This window comes from Myodes glareolus, chromosome 4 (assembly GCF_982192425.1).
Source record: "Myodes glareolus chromosome 4, mMyoGla1.1, whole genome shotgun sequence".
Lineage (NCBI taxonomy): Eukaryota > Metazoa > Chordata > Mammalia > Rodentia > Cricetidae > Myodes > Myodes glareolus.
The window spans coordinates 41,283,684-41,306,256 of NC_142029.1; the positions used below are offsets into that span (position 1 = coordinate 41,283,684).

The following is a 22,573-nucleotide window of genomic DNA, read 5'->3' on the forward strand; positions in this document are numbered from 1 at the left end:
AATTGAAGATGAAAATTTGATTTTGTTAGCATCCCAACATGTCTTTTAGGAAGCTCAATCTGAAGTCACCTCAGTGGGAATTCTGGGAAAACCAACACAGCTGAACCAGTAATGATCAAATAGAAATGAACAAAAAGACATTGTTTTCATGAGCCATTTTAAAGACAGTTCCTTCTTACCATCACAGGAGAAATATAATCAGAAGTCTCAGGACAGAAATCTACAAAACTGACCTGGAGGGTTTTTCTGGCTTGGTAGCAATTCAGTTAATATGGATATGAGTTCTTTAAGATAGCCAGCTTCCAACTCCCAGTCCTAGAAACCACCTAATGGCCACATTTAAGTATAAAGATGTCTTTCACAGTGTCACTGTAAACTACAAAGTCTAGACTTGCTTCCCTCTTCACAGAAAAAGTATATCAGCACAAACTCAAAGCCTACCCACATTATTCAATGACAGAAGAATTAGTTTAAGATCCTTAGTTTAGAAGGATTAGTGTAGGATAAAACAAATATAAATATATATGAAGCAGACATCATTCAGTCCCAAACCACTGAATACAGAAAACCATAGAAACCAATCTGCACTATAAATAACAATGCTCAAAAGAGTTATCAGGAGTGCCTTCAAGGTAGAGGACAAAAAGGCAGAGGCAGTTTTTAATTCACATTATTCTTAAAAATTTATAAAGCAAAATAATCTTTAATTTAGAGTTACAATATGAGTAGGTAAACATCTACTATAATTGATCAAAAATGCCTGCACATTAATATTCATGAAATATTATATTTATCATTTGTTAAATGATAAGTTTATTTATCATTTTCCTTAAGTACAAAAATATCAACTAACAAGTAAATAACCAATGAATTATTGGAACATAGAACTACACAAACATGCCTTGAAAACATGCTAATAGAAAGAAGTTAGGCATGAATAGCTTACATTCACTAGAAATATCAACAACAGGAAAATCTGTAAGAACATTAAGTATTCTTTGCCTGTGGATGGTTGCATGAATAGGCACAGGACTTCTTTAGTGGTATTATGGGTTCTAAAATGCATCATAAATTGCTTTGAAAGACACTGAAAATTCTAAAGATATTTAATTATATTTCTGTATGTGAACATCTCAATGCTCAAGAATGATTGAATTTAAACTTGAGCCTATCATACAATAAGACCAATGCATTTAATCTCTTTTGCTTCTTGTGTCAACCAAAACACAGAGATTAAATGCATTGGTCTTATTGGAGTAATTTAAACCAATTAATTAATAAAGAAATACGTGTTTGTTCTATACAACCAGAACTGGCAGCACAGGGTCTAAAATCCTGGATATATCCTTAGATTCTAATTACTATTTCCATATTCACAAACAAAAGTTAATCATCTCTAAGAGCCCAGTTAACATTCCACCTAAGGGATCAAGATTCCCTGCGAGTGAAATTTTGTGTTTCATTATTACAGATAGAATTTATCTAAATGATTGATGTCAGTTCTTCAAGAATGTACTTAATCTTGTTCATCATATGCTCAATGCTATTTTTGCCCCATCTCTCTATCCCAGTCTCTGTCCTACCCTGCTTCAATTCAGCATTCTCTTTTTCACTTTCATAGTGTAAGGATTCTGTTGTTGTTCTACATCTCTCCCTTAAAACCTCCATTTTTCCACTATCACAAGTATTTTTTTATGTTGTGCCTCTATACACATCTACATATACACAAATATAGAACAGCTATTAATGGGGCTGGAGAGATGGATCAGTGGTTAAGAGTACTTCCTTACCCTGTAGAGATAGGTTCCTTTTCCCGAAACCAATGGGAAAGTACACAACCGGTTGCAATTTCAATTCCAAGAGATCAAAACCCCTCTTCTGGTCTCTGTGTGCATCAGGCAAGCATGTGTTGCAATATATACATATACATAGGTAAAACACTTATACACATGAAATTAAAGAGTCTTGGTTTAAAATTAGTGATTTGAATTATGCTGGGTTAGTAAAACGGTCCTTATAATTTTTCTGATATTCATGACTTCTTTGTCCCCTCCACCAGGTAGTTGATCCCATAGACACATCTCAAAGACAACTCCTACACTTGAACTAAATTCATTGTATATAAGGTCTTATTTTCACTTTTCATTACTCAGCTTTAGGAATATAAGATGATTCAGTAGACGATTCAGTTTCCTTGCTATAGTGAGCAAATCATGAGTAAACATGAACATACAAGTATTTTGGGGCAGGTTGTGAGAACATAGAGCATATGGTCAGAAGTGCTGGTGAATATGGTACTAATCCTATTTTGGACTTTAGTAAGAAAAGAACGTACTCACCTAAATATCAGCTACAACTTTTGCACTTTCATGATCAGTAAATAAGGGCTCCTTGATGTTGTTTGGTGACGTTTGTTTTCTTGATGATGGTTTTTCTTATTGGAGAGAAATAGAATCTCATGGTATTTTTGTTTTGATTGCCCTGGCGTCTTGGACGTTGAATACTTTAAAACCTGTCTGTTGGCCATTTGCAGGTCTTCTTTTAAGAAATCTTGCTGTGGTTCCTTTTGCCCATTTTTATGTTTGTTTTCTACTCTTGTTCTTTGGATATTTTGAGTTCTTTATGTACTCAGGATATTAATCTTCTGTCAGATGTCTACCTGACAAAGATTTGCTCACACTCTGGGTACCATTTGTTCACTCAGAAAACTTTAACAGTTGTAGTTCTGAAGTTTTATTTTATTTCAGATTATCCTGCTTGTAAATTGTTATCATGCTTTACTGAGTAACAGAAGTCCCATTCAGAGGATTCCGACCCGTTCTGTTCTCTTGAATTCTGTTCTCCTGCTCTGAATTCTGACAAAACAGTTTAGATTCTAACCTACTGCACTAATTTTGCCCCTTTTTAAACTAATTTTTATGAAAATTGAGAATAAGGAGCTCAGTTATTCTTCCACATGTAGATATCCTTTTCTCTCATCAATGTTTGCTTCAGGCTATTTTCTCTCTACTGAGCATTTTTGAATTTTTTGTCAAATATAAAGTGGCTGTAGCATCGGGCATATTTGCCTGGATATTTGCTCCATTCCACTGATGCTATCAATCTGTATTGACTCTGAAATATCACAAGAAATTATGTTTAATAATATCTTCAATTGTATCAGGAATATCTGCAACATATCTTATATTCCTCCTATACCTTTCCAAATTCATGACCAATTCTTCTTTAATTATTATTGTTTCATACACACACATACACACACAGAGACACACATACTGTATTGAATCCATTTGTGATTTCTAGCATTTTACATGCATTTAGGAGTGACCATTTGAAATTTTATAATCTATCAGGAGACTCGATCTTGGAGAAATCTGATTTCACTCTCACAGCAGCTATTTGTTGCCATTTTCTTAGCTAACAAACCATGATGTTTAACTATAATTATTAGGGGATAGGAACGAAAACACACAGAGGGGAGGGAGAGAAAAAAGAGAGAATATATGTAAAATTGTAGTTTAATTTCAAAACCTGGCATGTATATAAAATATAATAATAAAATCTATTTAATGAACTACCAAAAAAGGCAGAGGCAGGCGGATCTCTGTGAGTTCGAGGTCATCTGGTCTACAAGAGCTAGTTCCAGTACAGGCTTCAAAGCTTCAGAGAAACCCTATCTCGAAAAACCAAATACAAAGCCCCTTTTTAGGATATGACATATGACAATCCCCCAAACAAGTTATAACAACTTGAAAAAGAAAATCCATTAAAGTTAGAGCATTATTTTACACAGACAAAAAAATCTTAAAGCTCATGTGGAACTACAATAAAATAGCCAATTCAACTCTTAGCCAAAAGAACAAAGCTGGAGGCATTTGGTTACAGACTGTATTTGCTGTTGTTATAATTATTAAAGCAGTATAGTAATCGCATAAAAATAAAACCAGTGACTTGTGGAACAAAACTGTAAGCTAAGAAATGAGCCTATGTATTTACAATCAATTGATTTTCCAATAAAGTTCTACATTTCACAGTGAGTAAGGGATCCTCTCCTTAACAGAGGACATTAGAAAAACTGGCAAACTACTCACAGAACAAGGAAACTAACTTATCTTTCATATTATACATAAATTAATTCAAAATAAACTATAGACTTAGATATAAATCCTGAAACTGTAAAACCAAAAACAAAATTTTTGAGAAAGCTGTTCTAACTTGGTCTGGTGTATAGACACGCAGGAATACACACACACACACACACACACACACACACACACAGGTGCATATCTCTATACATATACAAGAACATGAATAGGCATCTCTCCCCAAGACATACAAATATGTAAAAGGGCTCAATATCTAATGAGTAAAAAGAAAAGAGGCCATATTTTTTTAAAAAAAAAAGCAAGGTGGGAATATTGGAAGGTTTGGAGGGGAGAAGGAAAAGTAAAAAATGATGTAATTATATTAAAATCTTAAAAAAATAATTTTAAAACAAAATATAAGATTTAAACTACTCAGAGATAACCACTGCATGGTTTTTAGAATAACTTGTTAATCATATAAATGATAACAAGTACTATTATTATGTAAAACTATTCTTATCAAATGGTCAAGAAGTCCAATTTCTGTGCATTCTAATAACTATAGATCAACATGGTGAAGATGTAGAATTCATTTGTTAACCGCAGCATTTTCTGTAAATTAAAATTATGAACTCAACATAAATATGATGGTCAATGAGTGAATTAAAAAACATAGATTGTACATGATAAAAAAAATATAGGACCAATCGAACTGAATAGAAGACCCGGGTATCAATCCACATACCTTAGAACACCTGATTTTTGACAAAAAAAGTAAAAATGATCAAATGGAAAATAGAAAACATATTTAACAAGTAGTACTGGCATAACTGGATATCAATATGTAGAAGAATGAAAATAGACACATATCTATCACCATGGATGAAACTCAAGTCCAAATGGACCTCAATTTACAGCCAGCCACACTGAACCTTATAGAAGAGAGTGTGGGAAGTACTCTTGAAAGCATTGGCACAGGAGGCCACTTCCTAAATATAACCCCAGCAGCACAGACACTGAGAGAAACAATTAATAAATGGGACTTCCTGAAACTTAAAACCTTCTGAAAAGCAAAGGACATGGTCAACAAGCCAAAACAACAGCCTACAGAATGGGAAAGATCTTCACTAACCCCACGTCAGACAGAAGTTTGATCTCCAAAATATACAAAGAACTCAAGAAATTGGTCATCAAAAGAACAAATAATACAATAAAAAAATGGAGTACAGACCTAAAAAGAGAACTCTCAACAAAGGAATCTAAAATGACTGAAAGATACTTAAGGAAATGTTCAACATCCTTAGTCATCAGATAAATGCAAATCAAAACAACTCTGAGATTCCATCTTATACCTGAGTAGCGAAGATCAAAAACTTATGGGCACAATAGACCACTTGCTAGGTAGAACCCCAGTAGCACAGACAATAAGAACAACAATGAATAAATGGGACCTCCTGAAACTGAGAAGCTTCTGTAAAGCAAAGGACACTGTCATTAAGACAAAAAGGCAACTTACTGATTGGGAGAAGATCTTCACCAACCCTGCAACAGACAAAGGTCTGATCTCCAAATATATAAAGAACTCAAGAAACTAGACACCAAAACTCTAATTAACCCAATTAAAAATGGAGTACTGAAATGAACAGAGAATTGTCAACAGAAGAAATTCAAATGGCCAAAAGACACTTAAGGTCATGCTCAACCTCCTTAGCAATCAGGGAAATGCAAATCAAAACCACTTTGAGATACCATCTTACACCTGTCAAAATAGCTAAAATCCAAAACACCAATGATAGCCTATACTGGAGAGGATGTGGAGTAAGGGGAACACTCATTCATTGTTAGTGGGAATGCAAACTTGTGCAGTCACTTTGGGAATCAGTGTGGCAGTTTCTCAGGAAACTGGGAGTCAACTTCCCTCAGGACCCAGCAATTCCACTCTTGGGAATATACCCGAGAGATGCCCAATCATACTACAAAAGCATTTGTTCTACTATGTTCATAGCAGCACTATTTGTAATAGCCAGAACCTGGAAACAACCTAGGTGCCCCTCAATAGAAGAATGGTTTAAAAAGTTGTGGAACATATACACCTTGAGTTTTACTCAGCGGTAAGAAACAATGACATCTTGAATTTTGCATGCAAATGTATAGAAATAGAAAACTCTTTACTGAGTGAGATAACCCAGACCCAAAAAGATGAATATGGCATGTACTCACTCATAAGTGGATTCTATTCATAATTAAAGGACATTGAGCCTATAATTCATGATCCTAGAGAAGCTAAATAAGAAGGTGAACCCAAAGAAAATCATATAGTTATCCTCCTGGATATTGGAAGTAGACAAGATTGCCAGGCAAAACTTGGGTGCACGGGAGTGGGGGTGGGGTGAGTGTAAGGGGAGATGGGTAGAGAGTAGAAAGAAGGGGAGGATGGGGGAGAGCTTGGGGGAATAGGATGGCTGGGATGGAGGAAAGGTGGATATGGGAGCAGGGAAGTAAATATCTTAATTAAGGTAGCCATATTAGGGTTTGCAAGAGACTTGATTCTAGAGTGGTTCCCAGGTCCAAGGAGAGGTCCCCAGATTGTTCCCTGGACAGCAGAGGAGAGGGTGCCTGAACTGGCCTTGTCCCATAGCCACACTGATGAATATCTTGCATGTCACCATAGAACCTTCATCTGGCGATGGATGGAGATAGAGACAGAGACCCACATTGGAGCACTGGACTTAGATCCCAAGGTCCAAATAAGGAGTAGAAGGAGGGAAAACATGAACAAGGAAGTCAGGACCACGAGGGGTGCATCCACCCACTGAGACAGTGGGACTGATCTAATGGGATCACACCAAGACCAGCTGGACTGGGAGTGATGGAGCATGTGATGAAACTGAACACTCTGAATGTGGCTGGCAATGAAGGCTGACTGAGAAGCCAAGGTCAATGGCACTGGGTTTTGATTCTACTGCACGGTCTGGCTTTGTGGGAGCCTGGTTTTTTGGATGCTCACCTTCATAGACCTGGATGGAGGGCGGAGGACCTTTGTCTTCCCACGGGGCAGGGAACACTGACTGCTCTTAGGACTGGAGAGGGAGGGGGAAGAGGAGAGGGGGGGAGGGAAAAGGAAGATGGGGAGGAGGTGGAAATTTTTAATAAATAAATAAATTAATAAGTTAATAAAATAATAAAAATGAAATAAAAAAGAAATGCAAATCAAAACAACTCTCAGATTTGATCTTACATCTGTAAGAATGGCCAAGATCAAAAACAATGATGAAAACTTATACTGGAGAGGTTGTGGGGAAAAGAAAGCACTTCTGAATTGCTGGTGGGAATGCAAACTGGTACAGCCCATTTGGACATCAGTGTGGCAATTTCTCATGAAATTAGGAAACAAACTTCCTCAAGATTCAGTAATACCACTTTGGGATATATATCCAATGGATGATCAATTGTGCCACAAGGACATATGATCAGCTATGTTCATAGCAGTACTGTTTGTCATAGCCAGAACCTAGAAACAACCTAAATGCCCATCGACCAAAGAATGGATAAGGAAAACCTGGTACATTTACACAATGGAGTACTACAAAAAATAATGACATCTTGAATTTTGCAAACAAATGGATAGAGCTAGAAAACATTATTTTGAGTAAGGTAACCAAAACACAGAAAGACAATTATCACATGTACTCACTCACAGGTGGTTTTTAAACATAAAGCAAAAAAAAACAGCCTACAAACCACAATCCCAGAGAAATTAGACAACAAAGAGGACACTAAGAGATTCTTACATAGATCTAATCTCCATGAGAAGTAGAAAAAGACAAGATCTTCTGAGTAAATTGGGAGCATGGGGACCTTTGGGGAAGGTTGAAGGGGGATGGGAGAGACAGAGAAGGGAGCAGAAAAAATGTAGAACTCATTAAAAATCAATTTAAAAATTATATCGACTTAAAATTAGGAGAAAACCTATTACTTCCAATAGGTGTGATTCAGGAAGGCATTACGCTAAGTAAGCCAGGAACAAAATGATTTTATGTCTCATGACTTACACATATATTCCAAAACAAATGACTAATAACAGAAGAGTGTATGCTTTTAACCATGTAAATGCTAGTGGTAGTGAGAAGGGGCAGATATTTGTTAGTTGGTACAAAGTTTCAGAAACAGAGAAAATAAAGGTATTTAAATGATATGTGTTAATTACTTTGTGTCATTCCACACTGTGCATACAAAACAATATCATATATGACAATAAAACATGTGTATGTGATTTATCAAAATCAAAATTAAAAATTATTGCCTAAACATGATCTGTACAATGACAATTCCAGTTGACTTTCAAATCTGGATGGGAAAATCTTACAAGGCTTTAACCCTAGATGAACAACTCTATAGGTGATTTTTAGTGAATGCTGAGAGCGAGGAAAGCAGTTTCTCTAGGGACAATCCCTAGTGGTCCACTCTAAGCATCAACACTTAACCAATATCAATGAGATGATCAACATTTAATGGAGTCAGTAGGTTGACTGATTGACACATGATCAACACTTAGTAGAGTCAGTAGGTTGTATTTAAAGACAAATATGTGCATATTTGTGTGTATGTGTGTGAGTGTATGTAACAATAATAATTAAAGAAGGGGTCATATAATAACAGTTAAAGAAGAGGTCATGTTCGAGAGGGAGCTGGGGACATAGGAGAAGTTGGAGGGAAGGAATGTTGGTGTGGAAATAATGTTAACACAATACTGATAAATATGAACACTGAAGAGTCATATGGGTCCTGGAAATTGAGCCCAGAGTCTCTGGAAGAGCAGATAATGTCTTTAATTGCTGAACCATCTTTCCAGCCTATTGTTTTTCTTTTTCAACAACCACATTTAACCCTTTGTAGAACTTCATTCTTGATACTTATGCATTTTTACATTCCTTTTGATAAATTTCTATCTACCTCCTTGTGGTATTAGTTTTTCATTAACACAATCTACTATTTTTAATCCTTTTCTTTAACCTATTATGTGGTATAGGAGGCCCTTCTGTATTTGTGTTGCATTTATTGGTTAATAAAGAAATAGCCTTGGGCCTGGCAGAACTTAGGTAGGCAGGGAAGACAGAACTGAATTCTGGGAGGAAGAAAAAAGAGCCAGGGAGATACGCCATGGATCTGCCAGAAACAGATGCTGGGAATTTTACCCGGTAGGCCACAGCCATGTGTTGATACACAGATTAATAGAAATGGGTTAAATTAAGATGTAAGAATTAATCAATAAGAAACTAGAGCTAATGGGCCAAGCAATGATTTAATTAATACAGTTTCTGTGTGGTTATTTCGGGGCTAAGCTATATGGGCAGTTGGGACAAACAAGCAGCCCCCCTTCTTGCAGCAATTAAGTGCTGCACATTTTGATAATTTTATTTTCTGGAAATTAAATATGAGAATTTGCTGAATTACAGTACAATTCACTAAAAAGAACAACAAATTTCAGAAAGTATTTATGGTTAAAATTTATTGCAAGAAAAACATACAAACCATAATTAGCAAGAAAGTCAACAAAGTGAAAAATGGGACAGGATCCAGAGAAGAGAAGATATGAAGCCTCTAGCAGTTTCTGTTTCTCACTCCTGTAATATTGAGTATACATAGAGTAGTGTCAAAAGGGAGGTTTGGCTCAGCCTTAGTAAACAGAACTGTTTATTGGCCTTGGTTGTGCATGTATGATACATACCCCTATTTGAACTCAGTCCCTCGTCCCTCTAAATTTCAGTCTTCCATTTTGTTATCCAAGTCTTCTATCTTAAATCACATTGTTGGCAGAAACTACCTGGGAGAATTCAAAGCTGCCAAGTCAACAGATACACTCCTCGAAATCATGATGTTCCAAAGGCTTAGGGATCTTGAATCCCTGGAACTATGTCCGTGCCAAGATGTAATATTAGCAGGACTAGTTGCAAAAACAGATTCTGCGTCAGGTTTAGAGACCATTATGAAAGGATTAAATTCTGCTTTGTTTAGATATGGTGGCATCCTGAAACTTGACAAAATATATAATACCAGAGATTTTTTGGAAAATATTCATGCTCTTAGAAAGACAGGATTGATAGTGGGATTTAAAATGAGAGGCAGTCATACATTCTCTAGAAATGTTTATTGAGACAGCTCAGATCTTAAAAAAAATAGATTGTTATTCAGCTATTCTGCCTTTCCATTTGTTTCCACTTAGCTATTGAATAGAACCATGAGCCATAACACATTCTAAAACAGAACTCACCAGGGAGAAAAACAAGCCTCCTCATCAATGCAAAGCTCAAACCTCAGTAGAGGTAGGACATGGAGAAGAGACTTAGCATAAAATAAAAATAAACAAACATGACCAATTAGTAAATACATACTGTGCCTTGAGATAATAAGTACTACAGGAAAAGATTCAGACAGTCCTAAGCAAGTGTCACATGGGTATAATACAATGTATCTTAAATATATAATATGTTTTCACCAGATGAGCACCATAACCTTTGAAAAGGATGATGATATTAAACATGACCATTGAAATAAGCTCTCTGGTTTATTGGAAAAAATGACAGAACAGATTTGTCAGCAGTGATGTTTACTAAAGAGAAGATGTGAAAGGACAGAAAGACAAGGGGATTATAAAATGATTTGATAAGGAGATTAGTTTTTAGTTTTTCTCTAGGGGATATTAGAGCTAAAAACCTTATTTTGATCTATGCTGACATATGTTACTCTTTTTCTTCCAGTATCACCCTGAAATGGAGAAATCAAAGTATCTAGTTTAAATGCATTGCTTGTTGAACTCTAGGTATGACATTTAACTAAATTTCAGGTTTCAGAAATCCCTGGTAGTAACCAATCAAAATTGCTTGTTTGCTCAGGTAGACAGAAATTTGACTTCACATTTTATGTGGCTTCTGTACATTTTACAGGATAATAAGTATTGTTTTCTTAAATTCCATATGTATAAATGGACCTGATGTGCTTATGAATTTTCAGAAACACCTCAGTCACTGTCTATTCCACAGAGAGCTCATGTAATAAGGAGGATCAAATGGTGTCAAACCATTCCTTTATGGCTTATGTTTATCTACTTACAGATTCTCATGAAGAATGAGCATTTTTGCTCATTTCACTTATTTATTTGACTTAATTATGTTGCTTTGGTTGTTATAGCCATACATATTTATCTTCTGATAAAGAAAGCAACTTTATTTTGCCTTGCATTAGTCAGGGTTCTCTAGAGGAACAGAACCTACAGGATGGAAATACATGTGGTTCAGCAAGTCCAACAATAGTTGTCTGAGAACAGAATGTTCAAGAATCCAGTTGTTGAATCCACCACAGGCTGGATGTCTCAACTGGTCTTTGGTATAAACCAGAATTCTGCAGAAGTAAACAATCCAGAGATTTACAAAAGAAGATGAGATAAATAGTCTCTGAAGTTTCTTCAAAACTTTTTGAAGTTCTATAATTCTATACTTTTTCATAGTCTGCTGTTTAACCTTGAAACAACAGTAACAAATAAATCCCTAGCACTTGGTTCCTGTGGCTATGTTTCTTGGCAGCATTTTGTTTGCTCCGTTACAGAGCTTTTATCAGGCCAGAGAAGTATCTGCGAAGTCATTTTTAACTAAAATGACTACAAGCCTTTGGAGACAAGCTGCCACAAAGTGTGCAATACCCTTGACGTTACCCTATCATATAGTAAAGAGGTGAGAGAATTCTTTGTCAAGATCTATTCTTTACTCTGTTTCTGAAAACAGTGTGTGAAATACCAGGGCCCACACCAATAGGCAGAAATTTTTAAGGAGAAACTCTTAATTTTCTTTAGAATTGATTTAGTGAAACCAAATGGGCATCTACTATGTACCAAAGCCATGTTATGAAATTACAATCTCACATAAAAATCTGCCTTTAAGGAACTTGTTTGACTTGAATATATCAAGTATATAATGATAATAGAATAAAACTGAAAAATTAGATGAATGGCATAAAAACAGAGACAAAAGACGTGGCCAGAAATAAGATATTTGAAAAAAATATAGGCAATAGCCTTGAAATGGAAATGTGTGGGGAAAATGAGACCAATGTGTTTGCCAAATAATGGATCAGGAATGTTCCTTGGACACCAGAAAATTGATTCTGGACTTCAGAAACACAGTAATCATAGTTTCACCAGGGTTTCCAGGGCATGTTAGGCATACTAGGAACTCTGGTGCCTTGCTTGCTATGTTGAGCAGGCTAAGAGATCTCAAGCCGAACACCAAGTTCCACGCTTGTTCACAGCTCTGTATTATCCCGTGGTACAAAGGCTTCTTTAACATTATGGAATTGGTGTTTTTACCTTATCTCTACAAAGATACTACAAAATGAAACTGAGTAAATTTCTAAAGACAAGATGGAAAACAACACTTGGGATGCTGAGGTAGTATGGTTATCAGTTTGAAGCCAGCCTGGGACACACAGTGAATTCTAGACAAGCCTAGGATTAGAGACTCTGAGACCCTGTTGTAAGAAAACAAAACAAAACTTACCCATAGAAACCAATTAGTGAAGCATAGACAACAGGAGTCTGGGAACTCACTGAAGAGTTTATCCATTTCTGATAACCAAATCTTGGTTAAGGAGAGATAGTGTATATGTGAACGGGAGGATCAGATAGACTGAGGGAAGAGGCTCCTGCAGAAATTCAGTAGCAGAGGGATTAAATCCTTAAGCAACAAGTTCAATATCTTAGGTTTTGTCTTTCTGGTCTTTGACAGCCTAACCTCTGAGCTTTGCTGACCACAACCCACATAGTGACTTCCACATGTTGCATACAGGTGTCTGTGATTTCCAAAGCTGGCATGGCACACACATTGCTGGTCACTTTAACTTTTTAAGATGCCTATGTTGACTCTACTCTCAAAGTTCCACTAAGCAGTGTGTTACCAGTTAATTCTTGCCAGAACTTCAACCCTGAAGTAAACTTCCTGGCAAGTAGTTCTTATTTTATAGCCATAATACTTGGTTGTTTTGAAATCTCTTCTGCCAGATAAATTATTTCATAATTCTTGTTTAACTATCTATAAAGCCCTAGGACATAGTGCAGATAGTCTTCTGTCACAGTGAAATTTTCCTTTAATCTAATTTCCAATAATGTCATTTCGATCTGAGACCCTAACACCATGACTTTTATTGTTTATGTAAGTATTTTGAATATAACTATTGGCCAACTTCTAAGTTACATACCTTCTCTCATCTTCTTGTTTTTTGACCCTTCACCAGAATCTCCACTGAGTCTCTATTCCTAAAAGAGGAATTACTGTTGGCTATTTTGCAGGCATTTCTTGCCTACTTCTCCAAATTTCTGTCAGTTTTCCAGTGCAAATGTTGCCTCAACTTCTTGGTTCATAGGTGTGGAAACCAAGAACAAGGTTCTGTCAGAGTTGGCTTTTCATTACCGTAATTAAATACCTTTTGCAGGCTAACAATAGAGAAAGGAGCTTGTCTAGCTCACATTTATTATTAATATGGTTATTATTATTTTATTGTGATGACAATGAACTAGTGAGCTGCTAAATTATCTAAAGAACAAAACTTTTGAGAGAAAACTTGAAAAACTTCAAGCAAGAAAATAAAATCAAGAGAGGAAGAAAGAGGTACAAAAGATGCAGAGAACAGAACCACATCTCCTTAAAGAGATTGTTTATTCGGATTCTTTATGTTTTGTCTCTTTACAACTGGTGTTTAGATTGCAGAATTCAGGTTTGAAAATTATTTCACAGAATCACCTTAAATTTGTTAGTCTGACAATCAATCCTCTTCTCACATTTATCACACCTTCTTTCCTTTCTCATTTAGAATATTTCTTTAGAAATTAAGTCATAAGATTTTTTTCTGTGCTTTGTATATGCTTTTTAAGCTACATTACGTCAAGCAAATGAATATTTGATAAAGTGTCCCAATCAGTTCTCCTCTTATCAGAGAGCAGCAAGCTTTTACAAATGGAAACTACAAACACAATATTATATATGTAAGGTTTAGTGCAACTTAAATAATCTGCTTGCTTTTAATATATTCCAGGCACTCTTTGAGTTCAAGTCATTTATTCTACTTCTAAACTTGAAGGCCAAGAAGCTGACTCACATTCTGTGGTGTACACTGTCTGGAACCAAGCCTCAATGTGGGAATGACTGATATTCCTCTGTTATACTTAGGTACAGTCTTGATAAACGTTGCAGCAATTATCAAGACACTGGCACTGTTTTGCAATTTTTGTTGTTAATTATATTTCTCAACTCTTCTGTGAATGTTACAGAAAATTAATAGATCTGGTAACTTTGACATTGATTATAACTTACATGCTTGGGATTTTCTTTGGAAAGTGTCTTGAAAACTAGAATGCTAATCTTTTTAGCTAAATTGTTTGTGCTCTGTCCTAACCAATCAATCACATTAATAATTGATTTTTGCTTTTGTAAAATTCTAATGCTTCTTTGACTTTAGTGAAGATTAGGTTCACTCATGTTCTAGCTATTTTGAATATTGTACAAATCAGGAATATTGTAAAATAAAAATTTAAAAATCTTAAAACAGGGGCTAGGCAGATGGCTCAGTGGTCAAGAGTACTTGATACTCTTCAAAAAGAGCTGTTTGATTTCCAAATGACACAAGGCAATTTACAACCATCATAGCTCTAGTTCCAGAGGACCCAACACTGTCTTCTGGTCTTCATGGTCTTCATTGGAGGAGAGGGCCGCTCTGCTTGTTGGTTCCTGGCTGCCCAGCTATCTTAGACCCAAAATAATCACACAGAAACTGCATTAATTAAATCAGTGCTTGGCCTATTAGCTCTAGCTTCTTATTGGCTAACTCTTATATTAATTTAACCCATTTTCATTAATCCATGTGTTGCCACGTGACAGTAGCTTACTGGCTAAAGTTCCCAATTTCTGTCTCTTGTGGCTCCATGGCTTCTCTCTGACTCTGCCCTTCTTTCTCCCAGTATGCAGCCTAGCTTTCCCTGCCTAGTTTTGTTCTTCCCTGCCATAGTCTCAAAGCAGTTTTTTATTCATTAACCATTAAAAGCAACACATAGACAGAATGACCTCCCATACCATTTTCCCTTTCTGTTTAAACAAACAGGAAGGCTTTAACTTTAACATAGTAAAATTACATATAATAAAACAGGTATGAAGCAAGAATTATAGTTACAATATTTATATGTACTTTGTCTTTTATCATAACTAAGGAAAACTATAACTATAAAATCTTCAACTTCATCAAAGACTCCAGAATGATATGATATTACCTAAGTAAGTAAGAAGTACATTGTAAGCAACTTCCAAAACTCTAGAATTGATAGAGACATCTTACTGCCTAGACAGTCACCCAAAGTTTTTCTATACCACTGGGGCATCCATCTTCAGCCTACCATCACATAGTATCCATCATACTTTTACACAAAGCAGGAAATTTCAAAGACAGTTCTGCCTATATTGGCAGTTTGCCAGTCATTCTCTTTTGTATCATGCAGATTGTCTAGTAGAGTATTTTATGCATCAGGAACCCTGAAGGGCCATCTCACCTTAAGGTAAGTTCAGCGGTCATTTTTTTTGTGGGTCCTGTATGTCAGTTCATCAAGCAGTCCAGGCAAGAACAGTTTCTTGCCCAAATGGCTAGCCAACTCCATAAGGATCATCTTTGATGCCTATCTTCCTCTTGAAGTAATTTGGTACTTCCAGGAGCACATGTGTCTCAATGTCATGAAAAGTACTAAACTCTTAAAACACTTTAAATGCCATATTATGTAGTCTTTGAAAGATTTGAAGAATCCCTATCCATCTGAAATACTTCCCTGCACATCTATAAAATCTAACTAACATGGCTATAAGCTTGACTATTATAGATGACTCTCTATTTACCTATATTTCTCAATAATACATTATATTTTAAATGAGCTGCACAAACACAATATCTTAATCAAGAGCAGATATATACAAATAACAAAATTGACCTTAAGCTTCTATCAATAAGCCAGTTTTACCAAAGCAAATCTCTATAGCATATCCCCATTAAATGTGGACAATATTTGGGAATATGGCCATAGTTTTCTCTAACTGTCTCCTCTTGATTGTTGGGTGTAGTAGTTTTGGGGGCTGTTCACAGCAACCTGCAGGGGATCTTGGTCCATCAAATCACACCAGTCCAGAAGCAATCCATAGGTTCTCATTCTCTGTGGAAACAAGAGAAGAATCACTTTTTGGAAGCAATAGATCCTTAAACCCAAATTTGAAAGTCATGATATCTTTTTAATATACATGCTGGTTTAGCTTACAACATACAATGAAATGTCTCTTTGTACTTAGCTCCTTAGCAGTCAAAAAATTCAAATATAACTCAATAATATACCTAATCCAGACTCTCTGTAAATTTTCCATATTTACATAGCTTATTTATTTTACTTTTTAAAATCTATGACTATTTGTACTCTATCTCTTTAAAGACCTTACCTTTTTAAAATAAACTATTAACTTCCTTTCATGACTCTCTATACTCTTTTTTCTTCTCTCTCCCAAGCCTACATACATTTATCCAACACTATGACTCATATGGATTTGTCTTTATTGCATATCTGTCATTCTTTACTGTCCAGGATCACTTTTTAAAATTCTAAGTGCTTCTTAAAACTTAAGCTGTGCCATTACTATTGTATATATGGTACTTTCTGCTTGCCCTGTCAAGTCCAGCAAGATGGAACCACTCACCTCTGAGAGCCACGCCACTGCCCCAATTTCAGGCACACAGCCCTTCTACATTGCCATTAACAAGCTGCAGCATGCTGCTCACAAACACCATTCAAATGCTCCAACACCCAAAAGAGCCAGAGGTCATGCTGCCAGCATGACCCAGAAAGTCAGCATTTCAAAATGGTGCACCTGTTCTGCTATTGCTGAGTAGGGAAAACTTCTCTTAAAGGAGCCATGCCCCTGCTTGCTTCTATCAAACAAAGCCCATCTAAGAAAATGACACTATCAAACCATGCTTAACTCTGTTCTTTTGTGTCTAGAATTACTTTTAAAGCTTTCTCATGTTTTTATGTGGATGCAGTTACTCATATTGGTATGCCAATCTGTTGTAGTGGAGAGCTGGTTGTTAGTTCCTAGCCTCCCAGCTAGCTTAGACCCAAAATAATCACACAGAAACTTTATTAATTAAATCAATGTTTGGCCTATTAGCTCTAGCTTCTTATTGGCTAACTCTTATATTAATTTAACCCATTTTTATTAATCCGTGTGACACCATATGACACTGACTTACTGGCTAAAGTTCCTAGCATCTGTCACCAGCAGTTTCATGGCTTCTTTCTGACTCCACCCTTCTTTCTCCCAGCATACAGCCTACCTTTTCCCACCTAGTTCTGTTCTTCCCTGCCATAGGCTCAAAGTAGTTCTTTATTCATTAACCATTAAAAGCAACACATAGACAGAATAACCTCCCACACCATAGGTGTGTATGTGGTACATAGACATACATCCAGGCAGGCATAACATTCACTCACACACATAAAATAAGAACTTAAGAAAAATTTAAATTATCTCCAGTTTAAAACATAAAAATATATCCAATTACAAAAAGTCCAAGTCATAATAGCATTTAAATAAACTTATAATTACAGAATATTGATAAATTGAATATAGTTAATAAGCCTTTGATGAATAACATTTGAGAGAAGTAATATCAATTCTCTAATGTATCAACATCTACCTCTAAAAGGTGGAATAATTTGAAACCAATATAAACCAACAAATGTTTCAAAAACCATTTGAGAGTTGAACAGCTCTATCCATTTTCTTGTTAAAAATCAAAATCTCATTTTACAGCAACTGCCATTTCTGTCATTTGCAAAGCATTTATATTTTTCCAGTGTCCTCTTATAAGCAAGAAGGAACAAATCATTTTCTTATAATTTCAGAACAATCAAATTTCTAATTATGACATAGGATACATAAAATTAGATGCCTGAAAATCCTGGCAGTTTTAGGAAATGTAATGGCGGGTTTAAACCTTTTGTACATTTTCTATCACTGCAGTTAACATGTGTTTTATTTGTGAAATTCCTTAGCCCAGATAAAATAGAGAAAGAGTCTTAGTTATTTTTTTTATCTCCGTGATAAAGCACACAATGAAGGTAATTTATGAAAGCATTTAATTTAGGGGTTCATGGTTCCAGAGGGTTAGAGTCCATAGCCTTCATGGCAGAGAGCATTGTAGCAGACAGGGAGGCACAGAACTGGAATGTAGCTGAGAGCTTCAAAGCTTTCACTCAATCACCACTTTTATCAAAACTTCCAGACTTTTTGTTCATCTATTTGTATGTATCCTATGGAAGCAGCAGGTTGATAGGAACCACAAAGACCACTCCAGGTGACTGCTCCTCCAAGAAGTCACACCTAACCCTTGCAAAATAAATCCACAAACTGGGGAGCAAGATTTAAATATATGAGACTACAGAGCATGGGAGTCTTTCTCATTCAGATCACCCCAAGAAGTAAATTTTGTAATTGGAATTTTAATTTTTTAAGAAATGGAAAACAGAAGTCAATAGTGTTTTTCTTTGATAGTTTTTCTTACAGTCATTAGGAACCTGAATCACAACTTACTTGTTATTTCATGTTTCCCAAAACTCTAAATAATAAAAGCGTATAAAAAACTCGTAATTTGGTGGAAAATCTAAAAGTAATTGATAATTTTCTCAATACATACTACTTATCAAAGTTAAATCAAAATCAGATAAGGAATAAATAGGTAAATAGACCTATAACCCCTAATAAAATAGAAGCATAAAAAGCTCATGTCTGAATGGTTTGAGCATAAATTTCTATCAGACTTTCAAAGAAGAATTAATACTAATACTTCTCAAATTATTGCACAAATAGAAGCAGAAGAAACACTAACCCATTCTTTTTGTAGGGCCCAATTACCCTGATACCCAAATGACATAAAGACCCCCCCAAAACAAAAAAAGAAAATTACACACACTTTTGAGCATAGATGGGAACTAGTTGGTAATAATCCAGCAAGCCAGGTTCTTCCCAGAGAGATCCCTCATCTGGCGTTGGATGACGATACAGATGGAGGCCCGCGTTGGAGCACCGAACTGAGCCCCCCAAGATCCAAACGAGGAGCAAAAGGAGGAAGAAAATGACGAAGGACTGCGAGGGATACTATCACCCACTGATACAAGGGGTCGGATCTAATGAGAGTTTACCAAGGCCAGATGGACCGTGACTGAACGAGCATGTGATCCAACCAGATTCTCTGAATGTGGCCGGATTTTCTGAATGTGGCTGGCCTGCAGTCTTTCCGAGAAGCCATTGACAATGACACTGGGACTGGTTTCCTCTGCATATACTGGATTTTTGGGATCCAGTCTGTTTGGATGCTCACCTTCCTGGACCTGGAGTGAGGGGGGAGGAACTTGGACTTCCCACAGGGCAGGGGACCCTGACTTCCCTAGGGGACAAAGAGGGAGGAGGAGAGGGAGGGGGGGAGTGGGAGGGCGTTGGGAGGAGGGGCGTAAATGGAAACTTTTTATAATTTAATAAAATTACAAAAAAGAAAAAAAAATCCAGCAAGCCAATTGTTTAATGCTTTAAAGGCAGAGGACACTTTAAAATCTCTGCCACCCAGATATTCTGCTGCTTTCAAAGAGTGTCAGAGAAGTCATGGCTCCAAGGTTGTATTCTTACAAAGTGGAGCAGTGAGGTAATCATGCCTTTAGAATCTGTGAATAGTGAATGCTGCTGAGTTACAAATATGGAAGCAAACTCCCTACTAGGAGTATATTAATCAATACTGATAGAGAAGCTGGGTCACACAGAGTTGACTGCTACAGCAGCCACAGTGAGTGGCTGTAATAAGACATCATAGGCAGTCTAACTTATAAACATCAGAAATGTATTTCTTACAGGAATGGGGGATGGGGCATCCAGAATCAAGGTGCTAGTAAAATGGGTGTCCTGTGAGAATTATTTCATACAGATGACTGTCTTCGCTCAGTAATCTCACAGTTCAGAAGGAATGCAAGGTCTCTACTTTGTCATAGGTACACTAAACGCTAACTGGTCCACAATGTCTTTTCCTTTTGACCTAATCACTCCTAAAGGCCTGTTGATGTGGGATTCCCCTCTGTATGCTGTCAATACCATTGGTTAATAAAAAATCTGTCTTGGGCCTAGCAAGGCGGAATAAAGGTAGGTGGGGAAAACTAAACTGTATGCTGAGAGAAAGAAAGTGGGATCAGGGAGATGCCATGAGGCCACCAGGGAAAGGCACAAGCTGCTAGCAAAACTTTGCTGGTAAGCCACAACCACGTGACGACACACAGATTAATTAAGATGGGTTAATTTAAAATACAAGAGCTAGCCAGAAATACACTTAAACTATTGGTTAAACAGTATCTCATATAATAGAGCTTCTGTGTGGTTATTTAGGGACTGAGGAGCTGGGAACAAACACGTGGCCTCCTACTACAGCCTGATGTAGAATAAGAACACCAGAGCTTGTGATTTTAACATATGAATTTGGGGGAAGCATTAACACCAAGGCTACAATTTCCAGCATAGAATGGAGACAGATTAGTGTGCAGAGTACAAGCATGCAAGAAGATGAAGAGAACACATTGATACTCAGATTTTAATAGTGAAGAGATTTGGCAATATTCTAGAGAAGAGGAATCATGGACATGGTCAATTTTACTATGATATATTACATTTATTGAGAGTCTATGTATGTGAAACAATGTAGCAAATGTCCCTCTTTCCTTCTTCTGTTTTCTTCTATGCTCTGAGAGTTTCTTGATGCTCTAACACAAACACTTCTCTTTTTTTCTTTACAGTCTTATTGACTATGTAGCTAGTTCTGGTCAATGAAATTTAAAGAGAAATGTCATAGGGCAGTTATTTCAGACTTCCTTAAGAAGTAACATGTTTCTAATATGCCATCCAACATGCCTGTTTGCAACACAGCTGTATAATGTTCCTACAGTATCCATGACACCTCACTTGTGACTCAACCAATTATCTATTTCTGCTTTCCAGCATGACAATCCAACCTGTAGAAAGATTTCTTTGTTTCGATAGGGAACAGTTTTAACATGGTAAGCTACAATGTACCAAAAGTGCTATACCAAATGTTTATAACTTATATAAAAAATCTCATATCCTCTGAGTAGCCACCACAGGATGGAATTGAGTAGCTCTCTGAATGCTAACTGATTACACTCCAATAATATCACAACACTCAAAAACTGTGTGAGAAATACAGAAATTCTAGTAAAAGTAAGATAAGCTTGACAGACATCATGAACCAAGAACACCATGGAGCATCATGGATGATGTTAATCTACTTTCTAAATTTTAAAACGAGGCAGGCAAAAGTTGGAATGAATATTAATCTTCTTTTCCTCCTGTATCTGCTAATCTCCTTGAGTATTCTCTGTCCACAGGCAAATTGTCTCCCAATAGCCACATTATTCCCATGCTGTCTGTTTGTGACTCTTCACTTACTGCATCATGTCCAGCAATGATTTCATCAAAAGCTGTTTGTGCAGGCTTTGTCTGGGGAGTTCAGAGTCTCATGACAGCACACAGAGAAGTTAAGGGCCAACCCAACACGATAGGATGTGTTGGTCTCCCTTCCTTCTAGCTGCTTTCAAAGGCCTCCTGGTATGCTTGTGGCTGATCTAAAAGCCCTTTCTTGTTAGAGCTAGCAGCAACCTCAGCCAAGAAGAGATGACAGTCTGACTTCATTTCAAAACAGAAGATTTTCTCTTTGTGAAGCCCTGAGGATCAAGAATTGTCCCGAAAGAGACAGCACATCAGTGAAAATACTTCTTATACAGTCTCAATTCTTTATCTGTATTTTTTAGTCATCTTATTTTTTCCAACCCAGTTCATGTTTTGTTCAATACTTCAGATGATGACCCAAGGTGACATATGGACTCCTACCACATTTGGGTAAGTAACCCATCTCATTAGATAGTTTCTTGCTTGTTTATAGGTTCCATTCAGGCTTTATGTTATCTCACCATTCAGTTTGCTTAGCATGTATGGCCTTCTGCACTAGCTCACTGTAATCTGAGAAGATATTCTGTGTGTAAGAGTGGAGGGCAGCAGACAGAACAAGACTCAGGAGTCTCTGGGCAGTGGCAGCAGTGAGACTGAGATTCTCTCACGTAATCCTAATAAATGAAATTTTATTATACACACAAACAACTTTTCAATATGAATCTCTGTGTTGATAGTTTTAGAAGTTTAAAAAGATGCTACAAATTAAAGGCAGCCAATCTAGCCAATCCATAAACTGCAGGTTAAGTTAGAGACCTAAAGATGGGGAGCATTTGAGAAGAGACAAACAATGAGAACCTCTATGTTCTATACACAAGTACCTACAAATGTGCATGAATAGCCACATGTGTGTATGTGCAT

General features: G+C 36.5%; 1 pseudogene; it reads right to left on the bottom strand.

Moving 5' to 3' along the window:
• Positions 1 to 21,561: 21,561 nt before the first annotated feature.
• Positions 21,562 to 22,042, bottom strand: LOC125401417 (14-3-3 protein zeta/delta pseudogene; annotated as a pseudogene).
• Positions 22,043 to 22,573: the final 531 nt, after the last annotated feature.